At 44.8% G+C, this 23,857-nt stretch overlaps 1 protein-coding gene and 1 pseudogene across 4 annotated transcripts in view; one reads left to right on the forward strand and one right to left on the reverse strand.

Annotated features, from left to right (window-relative positions):
* Window positions 1-23,857, reverse strand: part of SHMT1 (serine hydroxymethyltransferase 1) — a 60,664-nt gene that overhangs the window by 32,395 nt on the left and 4,412 nt on the right. Inside the window, exons 1-2 of one of the 4 annotated variants that reach the window (XM_033847144.2) lie at window positions 3,730-3,848; window positions 3,052-3,197 (exon numbers count right to left, since the gene is read on the reverse strand). The exons of 1 other annotated variant lie outside the window; for it this stretch is intronic. The gene's annotated coding sequence lies outside the window, so the exon portion shown is untranslated. Of the gene's footprint in view, window positions 1-1,289; window positions 1,402-3,051; window positions 3,198-3,729; window positions 3,849-23,857 lie in introns of those variants that run through there. 2 more of the 4 variants (XM_033847143.2, XM_033847146.2) reach the window with 2 other exon arrangements.
* LOC117309444 (nucleophosmin pseudogene) lies at window positions 21,786-22,651 on the forward strand (annotated as a pseudogene).

Consider the following 23,857-nt stretch of genomic DNA (forward strand, 5'->3'; position numbering starts at 1 on the left):
GTGCCCAGCATGGACTGGGCCAGCAGCGTCTACTTCTACGCAAATTACTGGCAACCTTGGTGCATTCGTGGCCTTGGTCCCTGAGGTGTTCAGTCATGTCCGCTCTGTGTACCCTACCACCACCCAGCCTCTTTGGCTTTGTAATGCCCCCATCTCCCCTGTGCCCACACGGTGTTGGGGAATCCTGCGCCTACCCCCTCAGTGCCCTGACAGGCTCTGGGTCAGCCCACATGACTGTCTCTACTCCAGAGACTGGACTCAGACCCCCAGGTCCTGCCTTTCCCCGAGCACAGTCTTCTGCACTCCCAGCCCATCCAAAGCCATCAGGGGTTTTATTTACCCACCGTCCACAGCAGCCAGCCGCACAGCACAGCCGGAGCAGGAGCTCCCTGCACCCCTGGCTGTTCCCCTCCAGACCACTTGTTTCTCCAGCACAGAGAAACTCCTTTCATTTTAGAGGCTTGGGTGGGATGGGAAATTGTCTTACTCACCAGGTGTCCTCTTTGCTCTAAATCTCAAGAGAGGGAAGGTGTTTGTAAGCCCAAGGCCTCCCCTCTGCCACTCAAACCCTTCTCTCTCAAACCATTTCCTCTGTGAGGTAGTTCCCAAATGACTGGAAAATCAGGAACTAACGCCTTTCTTCTCTCTGCCTCCTGCTGTGCTGTCTCTTCCTGAGGCTAGAGTGGGAGGAGGATTTGGAGTCACAGCCAATACTGGGTGAGGAGAGTACACTTCCCTAAGCAGATCAAAATATTACCTGCCCGGGGCCAGGGGCGGGGTGGGGTGGGGGCAGGCCTCGTGCAGAGTGGATCTAACCAATTAGGAGAGGCCACACAGGTCAGTGAGCGTGGATGCCAGCTAGAAACAAGGATGGCCAAACCAGTGCAAACCGGCTATCGTTAGCCTTGATCTTCCCACAAAGGCACACAGAGGCATGCGAAGTGAATGCGTGTGGCTTGGAGTACGTCGATTGACCTCTCTGAGCTTTTACCAAGTCCACTTTGGGCTCCTCTCTCTTCCTCTGCTTTCCTCCAGGCGTTGGGATCTCCAGACACCATCTATGGTCTTTGTTCTCCTACACATTCTCCCCAGACCAGCTCATCCACACCCAGGCTGAGGTGACCATCTGGGTGAAGTGTCACAGGTGTTGGAAGAGAAGGAGACAAATACTGGGGTGAGGGTGGAGCGAGTGAGTGAGGCAGCAGAGGGGGTGGCAAAGAAGAGACCCACTAACTCTGCCTGCGGGGGGCAAGGAAGCCCGCCCCGAGTGAGGATCACGTCAGACTCACAGGTGTGACTCCAGACGACAGGAGGTGGAAGGGAGGTAGACAGGACGCAGCAGCATGCAGGACGGCTGGAGTCCCATCCACTGCTTCATCCCTGACATCAGGTTGCCTCTGTAACTGTCTTTTCTTTTTTTCCTATTCAGCAACACTTAAAATAAAAGGAGAACTTGAAACTCCACTGCCATCACTTCCCCGTGTTGCCATGTGACATTATTATTCTCAGAATGTTAAAAATATGAAACAGACTTCCTCTTCCAGGCATGATATGGTAGAAAGGACTGCACTTAACCCTCCTTGATAAACAACTAGGAAACTGGGCAAAACCTATCAAAGAGCTCTTTGCAAACTCTGGACAACCAGGGGTCAGGGGCTCGGACTCATGAGAAAGGGGGAGGGGGAGCCTGGGTCTGCCCTGGTCGGGTGAGCAGAGGCGGTCCTGGGTGCAGAGAGGGGACGGCACAGAGGCTGGTGGTCTCAGTGGGTGGAGGGGGTGGAGATCAGGGCTGGGGAGAATGAGCCATTCCTTTGTGTGTGGAATTCCTTGGAGTTTTGCCCAGTGCGTGACTTGCATGCACAGAGTAAAACTGCACAAAGACGTACAACCAGGGAACTGTGAGCTGACAAATTCCCAGAGTTCACAGGGAAAGCTGTTCAAGCTCTGAGCAGCCCGAGTAGCTTCCTCAGGGCTGACCGGGGGAACACAGCAGACACCCCGGAGCCGCCACGGCTGCGTAGTAAGTCCAAACTACCCCTGGGTGGAAGCTAACCTACCTTCCTCTAGGAAAACTTTAAACAAGCCTCAGACAGAAACCAGCCAGGATACTGAAGAACCCAACACCACCATCAACCAACTGCACCCGATTCACACTTCTCAGACACTCCACCCAACAACAGAACAGCAGAGTACACGTGCTTTCGAGTGACTGCGAATAAGGTGGACCACATCTTGGGCTGCAAAACAAACTGTGACAAATTTAAGAGAATTGAAATCACAGAGTGTATTCTCTGACCACAATGGAACCAAAACAGAAATCAATAACAGGAAGATAATACGAAAATCTCCAACAACCTAAATGCCCATCAACAGAGGAATGGATAAAGAAGATGTGGTACACATACACAATGGAATATCACTCAGCCATAAAAACGAATGAAATTTTGCTATTTGCAGCAACATGGATGGACTTGGAGGGTATCATGCTAAGTGAATTAAGTCAGACAGAGAAAGACAAATACTGTATGATATCACTTATATGCGGAATCTAAAAAAATAAAACAAACTAGCGAAGATAAAGAAAAGAAACAGAGGGACTTCCCTGGTGGTCCAGTGGTTAAGACTCCTTTCTTCCACTGCAGGGGGCACGGGTTTGATTCCTGGTCAGGGAAATAAGATCCCACGTGCCGTGTGGTGCGGCCAAAAAAAAAAAAAAGAAAGAAAGAAAAGAAACAGACTCACTGATACACAGATATAGAGAACAAACTAGTGGTTACCAGTGAGTTGAGGGAAGAGGGAGGAGGGGCAAGATAGGAGTAGGGGATTAAGAGGTACAAACTACTACTATGTATAAAATAAATAAGCTACAAGGATATATTGTAGAGCACAGGGAATATACCCAATATTTTATAATAACTAGGGAATATACCCAATATTTTATACTAACTAAGTGGAATATAACCTTTAAAAATTGTGAATCACTATGCCGTACATCTGAAACTTATAATATTGTACATTAACTACCTCAATTTAAAAAAAAGTCATTCTTACCGTAGATCTTAGCAACCTCAGCATATGATTTTTTTTCTTTCCTTATTAAGTCGAGAACTTCCACCCTTTCACTTAAAGGGAGCACTGTAGGGCTTCTCTTTGGCATATCCGAATTGCCAGCATCATTACTCTTGCACTTCGGGGACCTATTAAGTAAAATAATGGTCACTGGAACACAAGTCCTGCAATGCTGAGGCAGCTGGTCTGACAGCTGAGACGGTTACTAAGCAACTAACAGGTGGACTAAGCTGGACAAAGGCAAGATTCACATCCCGGGCGAGACGGTGGGAGATTTCATCACGCTGCTCAGAAGGCCTGCGATTTAAAACTTAATGAATTATTCACTTCTGGAACTTTCCATTCAGTAGTTTAGGACTGAGGTTGACCATGGGTAACTGAAACCCTGGAAAGTAAAACCATGGTAAGGGTGGGCGGCTGTACATGAATCTATACATGTGATAAAATGGCACAGAATTATACATACATATTTTATCAACATATATTTCCTGAGTTTGATATTGTACAATAGTTATGGAAGATGTAGACATGGGGAAAACGGTGAAGGATTCATGAGCCCTCTCTGTACTATCTTTGAAATTTCCTGTGAATCTGTAATTATTTTGAAATAAACTATTTTAAAAGTCTCAAAGAGATCGAACACATCAACAAGTAACTTACCTGCCTTCCAGAGCAAAGTCCAACACCCTTCAAAGGAAGACAACAAAGTCCAGATACTCAACAAATAACGTCCATGATGTCATGTGTCCAATGAAAAATTAGGAGACATGCCAAGAAGCAGAAAAATGTGACCTATACTAGGAAAAAACATCAATGAATAGAAACATGCAGAAATGACAGAGGTGTTGAAACTAGCAGACAAGGACATTAAGACAGCTTTTATAATTGCGCTCGACCATTTAAACGAATACATGAGCATACTGAGAAGACAAATCAATGAAATCTAAAGCTGTCTTGAGAAATCAACAAAATTGATAACCTCTAGCTCAAATACTCAAGAAAAATAAGACAGCAAACACAAATTACCAACATCAGGAAGGGCAAAAGGAGACATCACTATATATCATTACAAGTGTTAAATAATAATAAGGGAGTTTAAATGAAATGGACAAATTCCTTGAAAGACACAAATTACCAAAAATGACTTAAGTGGAACTAGAAATTATGAAGAGTTTCATATCAAGTAAAGAACTTGAATTTATAAAGTTCCCATAAAGAAAACTCCAGGCCCAGACAGTTTTCCTATCTACCAAACATTTAAGAAAGAAAGAATACTATACAAAGTCTCTCAGAAAAATAGAGTAGTAAACACCTTCCAAAACATTTTATGATCCCAGTATTACTCATTATACAAACTAGACAAAAATTATTAGAAGAAAATTAAACTACATAGCAATATCCCTCATGAACAGAGACACAAAAATAGCTAGCAGAATATTCATCAATCAAATCCTGGGGCTTCCCTGGTGGTGCAGTGGTTAAGAATCCACCTACTGATGCAGGGGACACAGGTTCGAGCCCTAGTCTGGGAAGATCCCACATGCTGCGGAGCAACTAAGTCCGTGTGCAACAACATCTGAGCCTACACTCTAGGGCCCATGTGCCACAACTACTGAGCCCACGTGCCACAACTACTGAGCCCACGTGCCACAACTACTGAGCCCCGTGCGCCTAGAGCCTATGCTCTGGAACAAGAGAAGCCACTGCAATAAGAAACCTGTGCACCACAACGAAGAGTAGCCCCAGCTCGCCACAGCTAGAGAAAGCCTTCACACAGCAACGAAGACCCAACACAGCCAAAAGTAAATAAATTAATTACTTAATTTAAAAACAAAACAAATCAAATCCAGCAATATATAAAAATGAAAATACATTTGACAAAGTGGGGTTTATCCCAGAAATACAAGGTTTATTCAACATTTGAAAATCAATCAACGCAATTTACCATGTTAATAGCATAAAGGTGAAAAAAAGCGATCTTCACAATAAATGCAGAAAAAGCATTGGTCAAATTCAGCACCAAGTTTTTTACTATTATGAATAAAGCTGCTATAAACACACATGTACAGGTTTCATGTGACCATAAGTTTTCATCTCACTTAGGTAAATGTCAGAAATGGATGGCTGGGTCTTATGATAAGTGTTTGTATAACTTCATAGAAAACTGCCAACATGTTTCCCAAAGTGGCTGCATCGTTTTGCACCCCCATCAGCAAAGTCTGAGAGTTATAGCTGTCGCATTTCCTCATCAGGATTTGGTTTTGTCAGCGTTTTTTTTGTTTTGGTTTGGTTTTTTAAGCCCTTCTAGTAGGGTAGAGGAATGTTATTGTGATTCTTACTTGCATCTTTCTACAGACTCATGACATTGCTCATTTACCTCCTATGTCTCTTTTTTGGTGAAGTGTCTGTTCAGATCTTTTGCCATTAAAAACATTTACTGGAGTATAATTGATCTATAACAAACAGTACATATTTAAAGGGTACAAATTGTACACCATCACGACCAACTTAATGGCTTAAAATGGTTCAAATCTCATGATAATCAGGTGTTTTAGTCAATTACTTTAGTGAAAAGTCGAAAAGATGGTATGGTTCCCGTGGGCTTAACATCTTTGTGAAAAAGCAGACATTCCCAGAGGTCACCTCCATGGAATATGCTTGTCTAAATCTTCCCCATCCTCTGAGACCACGTCTTCAGTGATTCTGTCTTTGACTCAATTGCATACAAATGGAGGTTGAGGTCCTACCACGTGCTGGAGGCTATGCGAGCTCATCCATCTCTAACATGTATGATTTTAAAATAGAATACAAAATAGAATGGGGAAAGATGCTGCACCATGATTGCATTTCACCTTCAATTCATTTGAGATCCTACATCTTCCCTTGTAAACCTGTGTTTGCACACACAGGGCAGGAAGGCAGAGGGAGCCAGAGTGAGGAAAAGAGAATGTTGACAGGAAACTAATAAGGAAAAAACTATCTTCACAATGTCAATCTGGCAAAGCACTTGCTGTGTGGCTACCACTGTGCATACAGATCCACATGTGACAAGTTCAGGCATCAGACTTCGTTGGGCAAAGCATGGATTAATCCTACAAAATCACTCCCAGAATAAAGCACAGGTTTTTGTCATTTTTTTCTCTTTTGGTCTTGTGATAATTATTGAAACCTCAGTTCACGAGTTGCTCCTTGTTTTGCATGACTACCCTACGCACTCACAGAGTTCCAGAAACAGCTGAGTGAGGTTGATAAAACCATGTTTCCACTTATTTAGATCCTATTTAATTGCTTTTAACAATGTTTTGTAGTTTTCAGAATGGAAGTTTTGTAGTTCTGTTAAACTTATTCCTAAGCATTTTATTGTTTTTTTGTTTAATGCCATAGAGTCGTTTTCTTAACTTTACTTACGGATTGTTCGTTGCAAGTGTGTAGAATTATAAATGATTTCTGCACACTGATCTTGTGTCCGGCAATCTTCCTGGACTGACTTATTAGTTGTAATAATTTTGGGTGGATACCTTAGGGTTTTCTAATTCAAGAGGATGCCATCCGGGAAGAGAAATTGTTTCACTTCTTACTTTCCAGTCTGGATGTGGTCCTTGTCTTTACTCTCACCATCATCGTCCTCCCTCACATCAGAATTTCTATGGAGACAGGAAGATTTTCATTTCAAGTGTCCTTGTTACTGGGCCCTTTCCAGATTCTTGGACAGCAATACCCTAGACAAGAATATCGCTTCCACAGGGCTCTTGAGCAAAGCTTTTTATTAAAGGAGACAGCTTGTGCACAAGGAAGACGGCGGAAAAAAGAGTGCCAGCTCCCTGAGCAGAGGGGTGAGTTGCTTTCATAACCAAAGGGAGGTTTTGTCTCATGATCACTGGTAATTTTCAGAAATCGTCAGAATTCTTGGATCAGCAGCCATGGTGGCTATCTATCGGGAATAGGGACTGCTTTTGTGAAGGGAAAGAAGTGAATGACAATTTTCTGCAAGAAAGCACAGGAACAGATAAGGTTAAAATTCATAATTGAGCTTCTTGTCTTGTGGCAACTAGGTATACTTGTGAGTGTAACAGAGACAAAGTTAATCTTTTACTCTTGGGAGCCTGGCTTTTGTCTCTGGGACTCAGGCCCCCAGGGCCTTTGTTCTTTAGTTTCAGGGCCTGTTTTGCCCAAGGTCATTCCCCTGGTCCTTTTCTAAAATGGCCAAGCAGCCCCAAACGCATGAGGATAAAAGGCTAGCCTCTCCCTTGGAGAGGCTGGAGTCAGAGAAATGTAGTGAGAAGAAAACCCGGCTAGGACCCATATACACACACACCATAACTGCACGGAGCCATTCAGCTATGTGATGTGTTGCTGACACGTCTGCTGAGACAGGACAGGCCTCGAAGGCAGGAACTGGGGCTGCTCAGGGGTATCCCCAGCATTGACACAGCGCATGGCCCATGGAAGGAACTCAGTACACACTGCAGGAGTGAAGGGATGAGTAAGTGACGAAAACTTTATTAGTGTACACAGATACCTTAAAAATACTTCATTTGTAAATAACTTCAAATGTACAGAAATGTTTCAAGAATCAGAATAATACAGAGAATACTTGTGTACCCTTTCCTTTACCCACATTCTCCTATTGCTAATATTTTGCCCCATTAGCTTTATTTTTTTTAATAAATAAATTTACTTATTTATTTATTTATTCATTTTTGGCTGCATTGGGTCTTCGTTGCTACATGCGGGCTTTCTCTAGCTGTGGCGAGTGGGGGCTATTCTTTGTTGCAGTGCGCGGGCTTCTCATTGCGGTGGCTTCCCTTGTTGCGGAGCACGGGCCCTAGGCATGCGGGCTTCAGTAGTTGCAGCATGCAGGCTCAGTAGTTGTGGCTCATGGGCTCTAGAGCACAGGTTCAGTAGTTGTGGCACACGGGCTTAGTTGATCCGCGGCACGTGGGATCTTCCTGGACCAGGGCTTGAACCTGTGTCTCCTGCATTGGCAGGCAGATTCTTAACCACTGCACCACCAGGGAAGTCCTGATATTTCTATTTTGTTCATACATTGTTTTCTTGACTTTCTTCACATCTTCCTTTAGTTCTTCAACCATCTTTATGACAGTTGTTTTAAAGTCTTTATCTGGTAAATCTGCCACCAGGTCTTTTTCAGGAACTACTTCTCCTGGCTGTTTGTTTATTTATTTTATCGAATGGGCCATACTGTCCTTTTTTTTTTTTTAATGCCTTGTGATTTTTTGTTGAAAAGTGGACATTTGAACCTAATAATGTGATACTTCTGGAAATCTGATTCCCTCTCTTCCCCAGAACTTGCTGGTTTTGATTTTGATTTTTTAGTTGTTGTAGCTGTCTCTTTGCTGAGGATCAGCCTGAGGTGTAAACTTACAGTCCTGCCTGGTGGTTTTCTTTGTTTGTTTTGTTTTGTTATTTTGTTTCTGTTTTTATGTATTTATTTATTTTTTGGCTGTGTCGGGTCTTAGTTACGGCACCCAGGATCTTTCGTTGTAGTGCACGGGCATCTCTCTAGTTGTGGCGCGCAGGCTCTGTCATTGAGGCTTAGTTGCCCTGTGGCATGTGGGATCTTAGTTCCCTGACCAGGGATTGAACCAGCGTCCCCTTCATTGCAAGATGGGTTCTTAACCACTGGACCACCAGGGAAATCCCTTGTCTGTTGTTTTTTGAGTCTGCATTTTCCCTTGGTCATGCACGATGATTTTCTAATTTCTTCTGTATTGCAGGTGCTTTTGAATGTCTTATTTTTCAATGTCTGGCTCCCAAAATGGGGAAAAGAGAAAAATAAAGTAAGAAAAAAAGGCCTGGTCCTTTACATCCCCTGGAAGTCACTTCAGCCAGAGAGGGTGTGGCTTGCAACACTAGGTGGTGGAGCCACAATAGGCCTGCCTCTGGGTCTGCACCTGTGTGATCAGAAGTAGCAATCGGTGATTAGAGGGCAGATGTGCAGTATCTGAAGTACATGGTCCTCCCCTCTGCCCGGCTTCTGCCAACCTTGTACAAGGTGCTCCAAGAACACGTGAACAGCTGCCTGCCATGGCACTGAGAGGTAGGAGGAGGAATTAATATGCTACTAAGAGCTAAAATTGACTGAGATTAACCACCTTTTCTGTCCAAGCCTTTACTTGGAAGTTACAAGCCTCCAATAGACTCCAGAGTTCCAAAATATTTACAAGAGACAGATTTTGCCTGGGCAATTCTTGTCTAGGTGGGGAGACAAGTTTCTGGTGCTTGCTACCCCTCTAACTTTCCCAAATCCTTTTCCTTGTATGTGGCTTTTGAGAATTTGAATATAATACGTCTTTTGTAGATCTTTTTGGGTTTGTCATACTTTTAGTTCATTGAGGTTTTGAATATGCAGATTATGATTTCACCAAATTTCGGAAGTGTTTGGCCTTAATTTCTTCAAATATTCTTTTGCCCCTTCCTCTCTGTCTCTCTCTCTCTCTTTCTTCTGGGGTTCTCATAATGCATATATTGGTATATCTTGTGATGGCCCACACATCCCTCGGGCTCTGAACATTTTCCCTCATGATTGTTTCTCTCTGCTCCTCAGACTGGATGGTTTCACTTGCTCTGTCTTTGTCTGCTGATTCTTTCCTCTGCCTGCTCAGATCTGGTTCTAATACCCCAGCGAACTTTTTATTTCAACTACGGTACACTTCATCTCCAGTATTTCTGTACAGTTCCTCTTCATAATTTATGTCTTTTTAGTAATAGTCTCCATTTGTTCATACATCATTCTCCTGGGCTTCTTTAGCTTTTGAAGCATATTTAAGACAATTGATTTAAAGTATTTGTCTAGTAAGTTGAATATCTGAGCTTTCTCAGGGACAATTTCTCGTAATTTCTTTTTCTCCTGTGAATGGGACATACTCTTTCCTTCTTTGCATTCCTCGTCATTTTTTGTTGTTGTTGAAAACTGGATATTTTGAATATTATAACATGATAACTCTGAAAATCAGATTCTTCCCTCTCCCCAGAGTTTGTTGTTATTGATTGTGGAGAACTGACATTTTCTGTTTTGTGTGGGGTTTTTTGGTGACTTTTCAAAACTATTTTGTAAAAACTGTATTTCTTGCCATGTGCCATCACTGAACTCTCTGTTCTATTATCTCAGTGGACAGAAATTTTCATAAAAGCCCAGAGCCAAAAAGAAGAAGAAATAACCCTTCTCCCAGTCTTTGCAGATTGGATCTGACCTGGGGTGCTCCTACAATGCTTAGCCAGGCCACCTAGGACTCTGCTTCATCTCCTGCTTATGCAGAGCCTACAGGTCAGCTAGACTTGTAGGCCTAGGATCCTATGAGATCCCTTCTGTGTATGCATCTGGCCCTGGGCATGTTCATTGTAGTCCAATACCGTGGTATATGCTACAGTCCTTCAAAGCCCTTATTCCACCCAGTATCTTCCTCCTCAGCCTCCTTCTTCCCAGGCCTTTTAGTATCTGCTGATATCCTTGTCCACTGACCCTTGCCCCAGATGGCTAAGGGGATTCTATGTCTTTGAATGCTTTTGACAGTCACTTCCTGAAAGTGGATTCAACCTGAGGGGGCGCAAAACCAAGCAAAACCTCAGCTCCAGTACCTTAGGGAACTGCCAAATTGGTTGAAACTTTCCAGCACAGTGTTTGAAAACAAAGTCCACATTGACCCCTGGCTCAGCATGTCACACCAGAAACATGGGCTACCATTTCCACAGCCACCTGTGTGCAGGGCAATGGGGGATGGTGGGTGGGAAGGAAAAGACACCACAATCCCCTCTTACTGAAACTTAACATTTTTTTTTGCTTCATTAAACACTCCCCTGGTTGCTGTAAGCTCTTGGTTGGATTCCAGAGTTCCAAACTAAGTTAGTTCTGTCAGTTTTTGCTTAATGGTTGCTTTAGTGGAGGGACTAACCCCTTGAACTCCCTATACTTCTATTTTCTGTTGCTGTCTTGCTCTCTTCCTCTGCTTTTTCAAGACTTTTTAAATGAGTCACTTGTTTTGTTTCCAGTTACTTCCTATTGTGAATAGTGCCGTTAAAAACATCTGCAGAGAAACTGCATATTTTCCCCTTGGGGATGATTTCCTTGGAATTTATTCCCAGATGGGGAAATTCCAGGCCAAAGGAAAGAACAGCTGCCCAGCTCTTATAAAATATTACCAATTGCTCTAGAAGGACTGGCTTGACTTACCATCCCGCCCACACCTCCAATCTGTCTTTGTTTTTCTCTTCAATCTGTTGGCAACTGTCTTATTTTTTATTTTTCTCACGTCTACTCTTTACTGACTGTCTAACATGTGCCAGGTGCCTTTATCTGCTATCTCTTTCTCTCTCTTTTTTGAATCTGCCATCTCTTAATGCATCTCCTCAAAGTAAGTATTTTCATTTTCTAATGAAGAAACTCAGAAAGTTCAAGTCTCTAGAGGTCACACAGCCAAAGGCAGATGAGGGCTCACTGGCCAGAACATTCCTACATGTTCTATGAGCCCTGTGGCTCCCACACTGGGTGATGACCTGTATCAGGAATGAAAAAAATATACAGGTTCAAATTGAAACACAGAGGGAAGAGTCTTGGATGATGGTGTCAGTGGTGGTATAGTACTTCAATAGCCACAAATTCCTACATAGAAACAGTTCAGCCAGGATAGCACACCCAGTCTCACAGACTAGATCTACAGCAAAACCAGGTGGCAATGAAACTGTCGTGAAGGTACGAGAACTCAGGAGGGAACAGTGCACCTACAAGCTCTTCCTGAGGAATCCAGCAGAACCTTTTTGGAGGATTAAAAATGGCGCTGAAGCTCTTTAAAATCCCTCCCACTGAGGGCTTATGTGATCTTTCCTTGAATTCAAGCAGGCCCTGTGACTGCTTTGCCCATTAGAACCCCAGAGAATGATGATAATGTTCCAATTTCTAGGCTCAGGCCAGCAGACCTTGCAGCTTCCCCTTCCTGTCTTGGAACACTCATTCCGGGGAAAGCTAGCTGCCAGTGTCACAGAGCAGACTACTCTAAGGAATGTGGAAAGGTAGTCATGTGAGAAGGCTGCATGGAGAGAGGTCAAGGCCTGGCCAGCCCCTGGCGGTTGTAGCCATCCCAGCCCAGGTACCAGACAGGTGAGCCCAGGTGAGCAGCCTTCGGAGCATTCCAGCCCCAGCCACCATCTGACTACAACTGCATGAGAGACCCCATGGGAGCCACCCGAGTCCAATCAATTCACAGAACCGTGACATGTAAACAATCGTTTTATGCCTCTATGTTTTGTGAAGGACTGTTACACAACAGTAGATAACCAGAACTGCCTTCCTACAGGAAGTGTGGTCCTAATACCAGCGGCACCAGCATCATCTGGGAGAGCGTGAGAAATTCAGATTCTCTGGGCTATACGCTGAGAATCTGACTCTGCACCGCAGCCTGACCTCCAGTCCCGTTTACACACCACGCTCCGTGCCGCCTGGCTGCTACTCGGAGCGGCACTTGGAGTAGACGCCTGGGTGCCGCTGCTCTGGGGGTTTGTTTTTGTCCGTTACTTGCACCCGAGTACATTCCTATTGCTACACACAGGGTGGTAGGGTTGGTTTTTTTTTTTTTTTTTAAGTGAGAAATAATCTGCATACTGTAAACTCACTCATTTAAAGTATAAAGTGCAGTGGGTTTCAGTATATTCACAAGGTTGTGCAACCCTCACCACAATCCAATTTCAGAGCGTTTTCATCATTCCCAAGAGAAGTTAGTCACTCCCACTGCTCTCTCCCCCAACCCCCACAATCCCAGACTCTGGCAGCCCCTAATCTACTTTCTGTCTCTAGGGATGTGCCTATTCTGGACATTTCAGATAAATAAAATCATAAAATATGTTGCCTTTTATGCCTGTCTTCTTTCACTTAACATAATGTTTTCAAGATTAATGTTCATTTCGATGGTTTACTAAAACTTTGCTCCTAAATAGCTGCATTCGCTCCCCCCTTCACGCTGCTATTGTCAAAAAGTTCATCTTTATACATTATGTGCCCATCCTCATGGATTTCTAACTAGTGCTTGATGTAGTTGTCTTTTTCAGATAAGAAAATGGAGAGGAGTTACCAACCGAAAATGCAAGAACACTGGCTTCTGTATTTACCTGTGTAGCTACTCGGATGCAGAGCCGTGCAGAGAACAGTGGGGAATGACTGGGTCGCTGAGGGAGGGAAGCGCATGGCAAAGGGAAAACAGCTGCACACAGGGAAAATTCAGGACTGTCATCCCTGGTTGTGGAAACGACTTTCCACCCTGGACTGAATGAGGAAGGTTGTCACCCTGGTGACCGCTGACACTTGGAGGGGTGGGCAGAGCCTGGTCACACCACTCGTGACACTCAGTCACTTGGGCCAGGAAGTCCCCTCTCTTGTTGGGAGCTCTGTTGCCCAACCCTGGCAGCACCCTGCCTGCAGCTGCTCCCCTCACTCCTCTCACACAACCACACCGTTGCCCCTGGACTTCTCCGCACTTGGAATGCCCCTCCCCCAAGCCCGTCTGGTGCAAACCTAGTTATCCTCCAGTATCCTCCTCAGTGAAGCTTTCCCTGAGCTCCCAGCACAACCACAGGTCCCAGGACACACTGCCGTTGTATATACACTGTGCTGTTATGACTGGTTCTGGGTCTGGGTCCATCACTGGACTGGGGGCTCCTTTGGGGGAAGGCTAGGTCCAGTTCAACTCTTGGCCCTCAACCCCCAGCACGGAGCTCAGCATAGCCTTCTGCAAGGGATTTATCCGTGTAGATAAATGTAGCCACAGCTCATTCCTTTTCATTACTGTATAAGGCCCCATGATATCAGACCATGATCTGTTTGTATGTTCCCCAAAGTCAGCTCATCATGGAGATCATGTCCATCCTTTTCGCTACAACACAGATTGCTGCCCAGAACATTCCTTTGCATGTATTCTTTTCTATTCACTGGGGTCTCCCTTCAGTGCTAAGTAACAGGGACATGAATAACAGTGGTGTAATAGACTGGACAATGCCCCCACAGAGATATCAAGTCTTCATCCCTGGAACCTGTAAATATTCCCTTGCTTGGAAAAAGGGTCTTGGCAGATATAATCATGTTAAGGATGTTGTGATGAGGAAGTTTTCCTGGATCACATAGGTGGACCCTGAATGTAGTCACATATCCTTCTAAGCGAGAGGCCGGGGGAGATTCAACACACATACGCACATAATGCAGTGTGTAGACTGAGGCAGAGATTGCAGTGATGCAGCCACAACCCAAGAAAGGCTGGCAGCCCCCGAAGCTGGCAGAGGCCAGGAGCAGATTCTCCCTTAAAGCCTCTCTGGAGGGAGGGAGAGAGGCCCTGTTGACCCGACGTGGCCCAGCGATGCTGACTTCAAACTTCTGGCCTCCAGAACTGTGAGATAATAAAGGCCTGTTGCTGTAGGCCACCCCGCGTGCGGCGATCCACAGGAAACACATAGAAATGGCTTGAACGAGACAGAAGTTGGTGTCTCCTACCTATCAGAGGCCAAGTGTGAACAGCCCAGGGCGGCCATGGTGTCTCCACAGACAACCATGGCTCAGGCTGACTTCGCTTTGTGCTCTCTCATCCCTACGGTGCATCCCTGACTTCATAATGCCAGAAGGCACGCCAGCACCACATCCCATTTCTAAGCAACAGAGAAGAAAGGGCGAAGGGCACCCAGGAGCTGTCATTTGAGAAAGCTTTCTAGAAACCATCATGTAACACTTGTGTTTCATCCCATTGACCAGAACTTATTCATGCGGCCTCCCCCGCCCCCTAGGAAGTGAGAAGTGTAGGCTCTACTCCAGGTGACCAACTGACCAGCTGAAAATCAGGGGCTTTAAGATGGGAATAACAGATCCTGGGGTTGGCAACTAGCTATCTCTTTGTGCTATCTCCTTGCACTTGTCTTCATTTCACAACACTGTGCCTTATTTGTGTATTATTTTTCAATGTTTGAAGTGAAAAATGAAACCAAAAAAAGGTTAAAAAGTTTTAAAAATATCACCATGCATTATTTGTGAATACATAAGGAAATGTCTGAATAAAAAGGAAAACAAAAACATTTTAAGTTTATAAAAATCACCACGTTATCTGTGTATTGAAAAAATATTTGAGGGCTTCCCTAGTGGCGCAGTGGTTAAGAATCCGCCTGCAAATGCAGCAGACATGGGTTCAAGCCCTGGTCCAGGAAGATCCCACATGCCGCGGAGCAACTAAGCCCGTGCGCCACAACTACTGAAGCCTGCGCTCTAGAGCTCGCGAGCCACAACTACTGAAGCCCACGTGCCTAGAGCCCATGCTCCGCCACAAGAAGCCATCGCAGTGAGAAGCCAGTGCACCGCAACGAAGAGTAGCCCCTGCTAGCCGCAAACAGAGAAAGCCCGCGCGCAGCAGTGAAGATAAAAATAAATAAATAAATAAATAAATTTATTTTTTAAAAAAATCTTTGAAATGAATAGGTGAGGGAAGCTGGGGTGTGGTGACTCACTGCATCCAGAGCCGTCCCAGGGGAGCTGAGTCTAGGAGAAAATATACTGAACACCCAGGACACCGCTGTGTGCAGTAGACATGATCTAACAGACTTCCTGGACCCTCACCACCACCAGAGTGACTGTCACACCAAAGCCAGCAGCAAGCTCCAGGGTGAGCGCCAGCTCAGAGCACAGGGAATGGCAGGCATTTTCCAACAGACTTTCTGGGCACTGGATTGGGTTGAATAGTGCCCCCCTATTCATGTCCATCTGAAACCTCAAAATGTGACGTTATTTGGAAACGGTGTCTTTGCAGGTACTTAGTTAAGATTAAGTCGTATTGGGGTAGGGGAGCCCTAAATCCAGTATGACTGGTGTACTTAGAAGAGGAGAGACACAGAGACACATACACAAAACCTCCCTGTGCCAAAAAAATAAAATAAAAATAAAGGACCTTCCTTGAGGCTTCAGAGGGAGAAGGACCCTGCCAACACCTTGGCTTCTGACTTTGAGCCTTCAGCACTGTAAGGGAATAAATTTCTGTTGCATTAGGCCCCCCAGTTGGGGCACTGTTTATGGCAGCCCAGGAAGCTAAGGTGCTGCTCTGAGCCTGAGACACAGTTGTGAAGAAAGCTAAGATCCTGTCCTCAGAGCTCTCAGTCCAGGAGGGAGGCAGACCTGTACCAAAGCCCAGGAGGTTCTGGGGGTAAAGCGCTGAGACCCCTAACCCCTCTTCCTAACGTGGTCGGGAAAGTCCTATCGGAGGAGGTGCCCACCCAAGGCCTGGAAAGCTGAGCTCTCCTTTGGAGGGACACTTTCCCAGGTGGTGGCCAAGCTGAGGCTCCTTTGTTGTCACCTCACCACCACCACCACCACCCCCAACACACACACACAATTGCAGTTAAAGCGTCACAAACCCTCAACTCTTTCTGGGTCACCACACATGCCACGCTGCTCTGTGCCTCACCTGATCACAGTGATTGGGCTACACGTCTGTCTCTCTCTAGGCTACAAGGACCAGGTCTTCCTGATTTTTCAATCATTCATGTTGCTTAGCAAAGTGCCTGGCATCAAATAAGCGCCCAAAGACTGTTGAAAAAAATGAGGTTAAAAACCAAACTAAATCGGGCGTGAGGGGTCCGGGAATGATGGAAATGTTCTATAATTGGTTCACGGTGGTGGACGCACAACTCTGTAAGTTTACTAAAAATCGCTGAATTGTACACATAAAAACAGATGAATTTTACAGTATGTAAATTAATACCTCAGTAATGCTGTTTTTTAAAAATCTACTTGAATGGCTAACGTGGAAAAGACAGAAACTACCCAGTGCAACTGGGCCTGTTGGGAGTGTAAATCGGCTAAACTGCGTTGGAAAGGGCCTGGCGGTCGGTATCCGCTGATGCTAAAAAGTCTGTACAACCTGTGTCCCAACAAGCCCATTCATACGTATACACCCAACAAAAATGTGTATGTAGGTGTCTATCAAAACATATGTGAAAGGTTCCCAGCAGCATTATTTATCCATAAAGGCCCAAACCAGAAATCACCCAGATGCCCATCAGTAGTAAAACAGACAAATGAACGCAGGAACCACAGAAAACTGGGAAGTTAGCTCTGTTCACGCAAAAATACGACTACACACGACGACGTGGAGGAAGCTCACAAGAAGCCCAAACTGTAAAGTGGCACAAGTGTAAATGACAAACTGTGAGTCAGGACGGGGAGTGGCTGGGAACAAGGGGGGCTCCTGAGGTCACAGTCTGCTTCCCGAGCTGGACGCTGGCCTCGCAGGCTTGTCCAGTTTGTGAGGATTTATCGACTGCATGATATGCTTTTCCGTGTATAGTTTATAATTCACTATAAAGTGTCAACAACAAATTGGCCCTTGCCATCTACCTCTGCAAGGATTAAATCATGTGCTCTGCAGCTGCTGACTTTCAACACACCCCCCCGAAAGGAGTTCAGGGTGGAGAGCAGAAATGAGGCCTCTGTGCTCTGGGAAAAACTGGCAGAACAGGTCTTCAGAGAGTTAAATATTTTCAGAAGCCGATTTTATGAGCCCAGTTCTTGTGTCTCCTCGGATCTAGAAAAGCACTAAAATCCTTCATGGTGACGACTGCTCCTCGTGACTAGCAGAAACCTGCTGCAGAATAATATGTGCTCGATTGCATGGACTCCCCTCCCCCCTTCGCCCAAATCACATCTATCCTGACCTTCCCCGCTGCCTCTCTGGAGCAGTTTCTCAGAGCTAACTGAAATGCTGTCTCCCGGGCTGCAGTCCTCATTTTGCCCCCCAAAAAACTTAACTTGCAACCCTCATGTTGTGATTTTCTTTTTTTTTTTTTTTGCGGTACGCGGGCCTCTCACTATTGTGGCCTCTCCCGTTGCGGAGCACAGGCTCCGGACGCGCAGGCTCAGCGGCCATGGCTCACAGGCCCAGCTGCTCCGCGGCATGTGGGATCTTCCCAGACTGGGGCACGAACCCGTGTCCCCTGCATCGGCAGGCGGGCTCTCAACCACTGCGCCACAGGGGAAGCCCTGTGAATTTTTTTAGTTGACAGTTTTTATGGCAACCACTAAGGGATCCAGAATGGACTTCTCTCCTTCACCGAAACTCTATGAGGAACCAGAGCCTTGGTACCAGCAGAGGCCCCTTGTGCCCATCTGCCACCTTGGAGAGTCCAGATGAATCTGGGTGAGTCTCTCCTGGTTCTCAGATCTCCTGTATTGGTTGATGATCCTGAGTTTTATTTGGGGGTGTATAGCAGGTACCTGACCCCTCCCAGTTGAAAGATACTTGGGGGGGGCCTGGATGAAAAATACCGGGGAATACCCACCCATTTGAAAGATACTGGGGTGCGGGAGGCTTGGTTGAAAGATACCAGGGTTTGCTCAGTTGTAGAAGACAGAGTGGCCTGCGTTGAGTGGTTAGATAATAGGCTGATCTGACGCTTTTCCTCAATTTGGCCGCCTTAATAGAATTTGTTGGGATAAAAGTGAAGATATGGGCTTCCCTGGCGGCGCAGTGGGTGAGAGTCTGCCTGCCGATGCAGGCGACACGAGTTCGTGCCCCGGTTCGGGAAGATCCCACATGCTGCGGAGCGGCTGGGCCCGTGAGCCGTGGCCACTGAGCCTGCGCGTCCGGAGCCTGTGCTCCGCAACGGGAGAGGCCACAACAGTGAGAGGCCCGCGCACCGCAAAAAAAAAAAAAAAAAAAAAAAAAAGTGAAGATATTACACTAGAGCTTTGCTCCGAAGAAAAGGGACAAGACTCCTCCCGGCTGGTCACGGCTTGGAGGCAGAGTCCTCATACCGTGCAGTGGTCCCATAGGGAAGCCCACTCATTAATTAAAACGTTTGCTCATCCAGGGGTCGCAGATAAGAATCGGCCATTCAGCGAGCACCTGTGGTGGTCTTGGACCACCAAAAGGAGAAACTGAGACATGTAGGAGGGCTGAAACGACTCTGGGGGGGATGCCTAGTGGAGTTAAGCTCACAAGCAACACACTGGCAGCCACACAGTTTCACTAGTAAATTTTATCCCTAACAAATTCTACTTTAAAATGGGGAATAGGGGACTTCCCTGCTGGCGCAGTGGTTAAGACTCCATGCTCCCAATGCATGGGGGCTCGGGTTTCATCCCTGGTCAGAGAACTTGATCCCACATGCATGCCACAACTAAGAGTTCGCACGCCAGAACTAAGGAGCCGGCGAGCGGCAACTAAGGAGCCCGCCTGCCGCAACTAAGACCCAGTGCAACCAAATAAATAAATAAATAAATAATTTTTTTAAATATGGGAAATAGAGCCTCTCAAACACAGAAACAAGGGGCATCAGAAAGCCAGTCTCTGATGTATAAACCTCAGCCAGGTTTATACATGCAAGTACCTACGTAATTAGGGAAATTATACTAAAGGAGATCTCAACATAAAATGGCCAAATTGGGGTTCTTCTGCTATCCCAAAATTGCTGTTTTGTGCACAGAATTAGAAAAAGCCGCCGTAAGATCAAACGGATTGCATGGAATGCTTACTTTGATTGGTGTCTAGAAGCTTCTAAACAGGCTGCTGGCCCTCTGTCTCTGACTCGGTCTCTCCCTCTGCTCCTCCCACGTGGCCTCTTCTATCTGAATGGTCCAGATGCCATCTCCTTTTTCTCTCCCAACTCTTCTGCCTCCTGCCGCTGCCCTCTCCCCAGCAAAGGAGGACTAAAAAATCAGAAGTGATTATAGCTCCCTTTTAAAAATAAATTTATTTATTTTATTCATTTATTTTTGGCTGCACTGGGTCTTCGATGCTGCGCGCAGCCTTTTCTCTAGTTGCAGCGAGTGAGGGCTACTCTTCGTTGCAGTGCGCGGGCATCTCACTGCGGTGGCTTCTCTTGTTGGGGAACGTGGGCTCTAGGCACACAAGCTTCAGTAGTTGTGGCTCGCGGGCTCAGTAGTTGTGGCTCGCGGGCTCTAGAGCGCAGGCTTAGTAGCCGTGGCGCACAGGCTTAGTTGCTCCGTGGCATGTGGGATCTTCCCGGACCAGGGCTCAAACCCGTGTCCCCTGCATTGGCAGGCGGATTCTTAACCACTGCACCACCAGGGAAGCCCTATAGCTCCCTTTAAGGAGAAACTCATTACAGGGAGAGGTGAGCCGTCCTTGGTGCTTACGTACACACCCTGAACCCAAGTAGAACTTAAGGGTTTTGGCTAAGGAATTTCCCAATCCAAGTCAGGATTCATTGGGATTTGCTAAGGAATTTGAATTAACCATCCGGCCTATGAGTGGGTTTCCAGATCTATATCAATTAATCCAGCTGTTAGTTTCTGAAAGCCAAGCAAGGGAATGGATAGAGAAGGCAGGATGGAAACGCCCCTTAATGGATTTTGAATCACATAGTCCAGAGGCTTGCACTGAATACAAGGAATTAGCTCAGAAATTACTTGAATTTATCCCAGAGCTTTTTCCAAAAACCGTAGACTGGACAGAGATTCAACAGTGCAAGCAAAGATCGGATGAATGAATTCTGGACTATTAGGAAAGGTTTGAGAGGGAAAAAAAAAACTTTTAAGCAACATTCTGGCTTGACACCTGAGTCATTCTCTAACCACCAAGATGATCCTCTGCTTAACTCTGCCTTTTTAGAAGGCTTAGATGAGGATTTATCTACTCTAGTCAAAAACACAATCTAGGTTGGTCCATGTTACATACAAACACCTTTGATACACTGGCTGACCAACCTTTGAAGACCATTAAAAAAAAAAAAGGGGGGGGAAGAAAGAAAAGGGAGTATCTAGGAAAATTATGAACCTTCAGCTGCGCCAATTAAGTACACAATGTCAGTCAAAGGTTAACCAACCCCTGTTTAATTCCCAACCCATAGAGAAAGCTAGCTTGAAGGAAAAAAAAAAATCTCTTCAGAATTCTGACCCTGAGGGAATGAGTTCTACTAGGAAAGCCTGATTTTCTTTCCCTGTGCCTTGAGACCAGAGCTCTCGGGATCACTTACCTTATCTAGACCATCTCTAATTCCTGAGACTGAGGGATAAAAAGGACAAAAAAAAAAAAAAAACTTTAAATTTTTTTCTTATTCCAAGTGTTGTTTATAAACTAGTGAGTTTTATATTGTAATATCTGATTCATGACTAAGTTTAGAAAATGCAGCTAGATTTCTTGTTGTGTCTGTCTGGATATATGTATGTCTTAGTATGTGTCTTTGTCTTTGGATAATATTGCTGTGGTTAATTTGTAAATAAGCTCTATTTAATTGGCTTAAAGAAAAGTAAGTGCTTACAAATCAAATAATTCTAAATGCAAGAGAAATTAAGCTAAATGAATTTCAGGTTCACGTGAACTGGGAAATAGTATTAAATTAATACCTGGTATTAATGTTTGTTTGTTGATCTAATTAATATAGATACGTCTTTAGAGTCATCAACATTATGGATAATACTTTATTGTGCCTCAGTTTAATATAAGCTAAATAAAATCTTGTTATATCTGTTACAAATTTGTCAGCAAGGAAAGTAATTTGATGTGAAAAAAACTTTTAAGGAAAGAAAATATAAATGAGATAAGAGCTTTTAGATAAACTCTATTAAGAACAATTATGCTTCTAAATTATGCTTCTAATAATTATGCATCTAAAATAGTCTCTCCACCTGCTGTGATTCCATCCTGTGCACCTGTTCCCTGGAGCAGTAGTCTTTTCTCTCCGTCCGCCTTCTCTCCCACCTAAGTGCGTGCCACCAACCCATGGAAGACTCGATGGACATGGACATGAGCCCCCTGAGGCCCCAGAACTATCTTTTCTATTGTGAACTAAAGGTCGACAAAGATGATCACCTTAAGGTGGATAATGATGAAAATGGGCACCAGTTATCTTCAAGAACGGTCAGTTTAGGGGCTGGCGCAAAGGATGAACTGCACATTGTCGAAGCAGAGGCGATGAATTATGAAGGCAGTCCAGTCAAAGTAACACTGGCAACTTTGAAAATGTCTGTGCAGCCAACCGATTCCCTTGGGGGCTTTGAAATAACACCACCTGTGGTCTGATGGTTGAAGTGTGGTTCAGGGCCTGTGCATATTAGTGGACAGCACTTAGTAGCTGTGGAGGAAGATGCAGAGTCAGAAGACAAAGAGGAGGAGGGTGTGACACTCCTAAGTATATCTGGAAAGCGTTCTGCCCCTGGAAGCGGTAGCAAGCTTCCACAGAAAAAAGTAAAACTTGCTGCTGATGAAGATGAAGATGATGATGAAGATGACAATGATGATGATGACTTTGATGATGAGGAAGCTGAAGAAAAAGCTCCAGTAAAGAAATCTGTACGAGATACTCCAGCCAAAAGTTAACAAAAATCAAACCAGAATGGAAAAGACTCAAAACCATCAACACCAAGATCAAAAGGTCAAGAATCCTTCAAAAAACAGGAAAAAACTCCTAGAACACCGAAAGGACCTAGCTCTTAGAAGACATTAAAGCAAAAATGCAAGCAAGTATAGAAAAAGGTGGTTCCCTTCCCAAAGTGGAAGCCAAATTCATCAATTATGTGAAGAACTGTTTCCAGATGACTGACCAGGAGGCTATTCAAGATCTCTGGCAGTGGAGGAAGTCTCTTTAAGAAAATACTTTAAACAGTTTGCTAAAATTTCCCATCTTATTTCATTTCTGTAACAGTTGCTATCTGGCTGTCCTTTTTAGAGTGCAGAGTGAGAACTTTCCCTACCGTGTCTGATAGTTGTCCAGGTTCCATTGCCAAGAATGTGCTGTCCAAAATGCTTGTTTAGTTTTTAAAGATGGAACTCCACCCTTTGCTTGGTTTTAAGTATGTATGGAATGTTATGATAGGACATAGTAGTAGTGGTGGTCACACAAATGGAAATGGTGGGGAGACAAAAATATACATGTGAAATAAACTCAGGGGTTTTTTTGTTTTTTGTTTTCTCTCCAGGCCCATCCGCACTCGGCGCCCCGCCCCAGATCCTACTCGCTGCTCAGACGGATGTGGCCCTGGAGGCTTCAGGGCCCGGGGCCCATGGTCCCCTGGGCATACCCCTGCCCGCCCCTGCGGAGCTAAGCGCAGCTCAGCCGGGGCCCTGGCCAGCCTAAACTCAGTATTTTAATTAAAAAATAAAATAAGATAAAATAGTCTTTCCAGATTCTGGTAACTTGAAATTCTAGAACTGTGCTAAATTAAGTGATGGAAGCTTATTGAATAGCTAGCATTCCCAAATAAAATAATATACCAAAACATTAATTACTGAATATTGGCTTCCTTTTACAGAGAAACAAAAGGTATTTAGGACTATTAATGAATATGTTTGGTGTCACGTTCTCTAAAGAAAGTAAATATTTTTAGAAAATATCACTGGTGTTTATGTTCACCAATCTACAGAATGCCAATGTAAAGGACAGTTCATAATTGCTTACTTCTTAGTTTTCACAAGAAATTAAGGTTTTAAGAGCTGAGGATTCTAACTTAAACATGTACTTAAAGCTAATAGAAATAATAAATGAAACATTTCAGTCAACAGTAGGAAAGTAGGGTGTGTGTTTCCAGTAAAGAAGGGATGAAGAATGGAATTACATTTTATTAAGGGAAAAGGAAGTAGGTCTGACTTACAGGTGGCTGTTTCTGAATGGGAAAATAAAATGCTGGATACAGAAAGTAAGGAAACGTTTGTGGAAAGTGGACCCAAGAAAAGAGTTATGTGCATGGTCAGGATTGACTAAGGTTAAAATAAATTTAATTGAGTAGGGACTTCCCTGATGGCGCAGTGGTTAAGAATCCGCCTGCCAATGCAGGGGACACGGGTTTGAGCCCGGG

The sequence above is a fragment of the Tursiops truncatus genome, chromosome 20 (assembly GCF_011762595.2).
Source record: "Tursiops truncatus isolate mTurTru1 chromosome 20, mTurTru1.mat.Y, whole genome shotgun sequence".
NCBI classification, from domain to species: Eukaryota; Metazoa; Chordata; class Mammalia; order Artiodactyla; family Delphinidae; genus Tursiops; species Tursiops truncatus.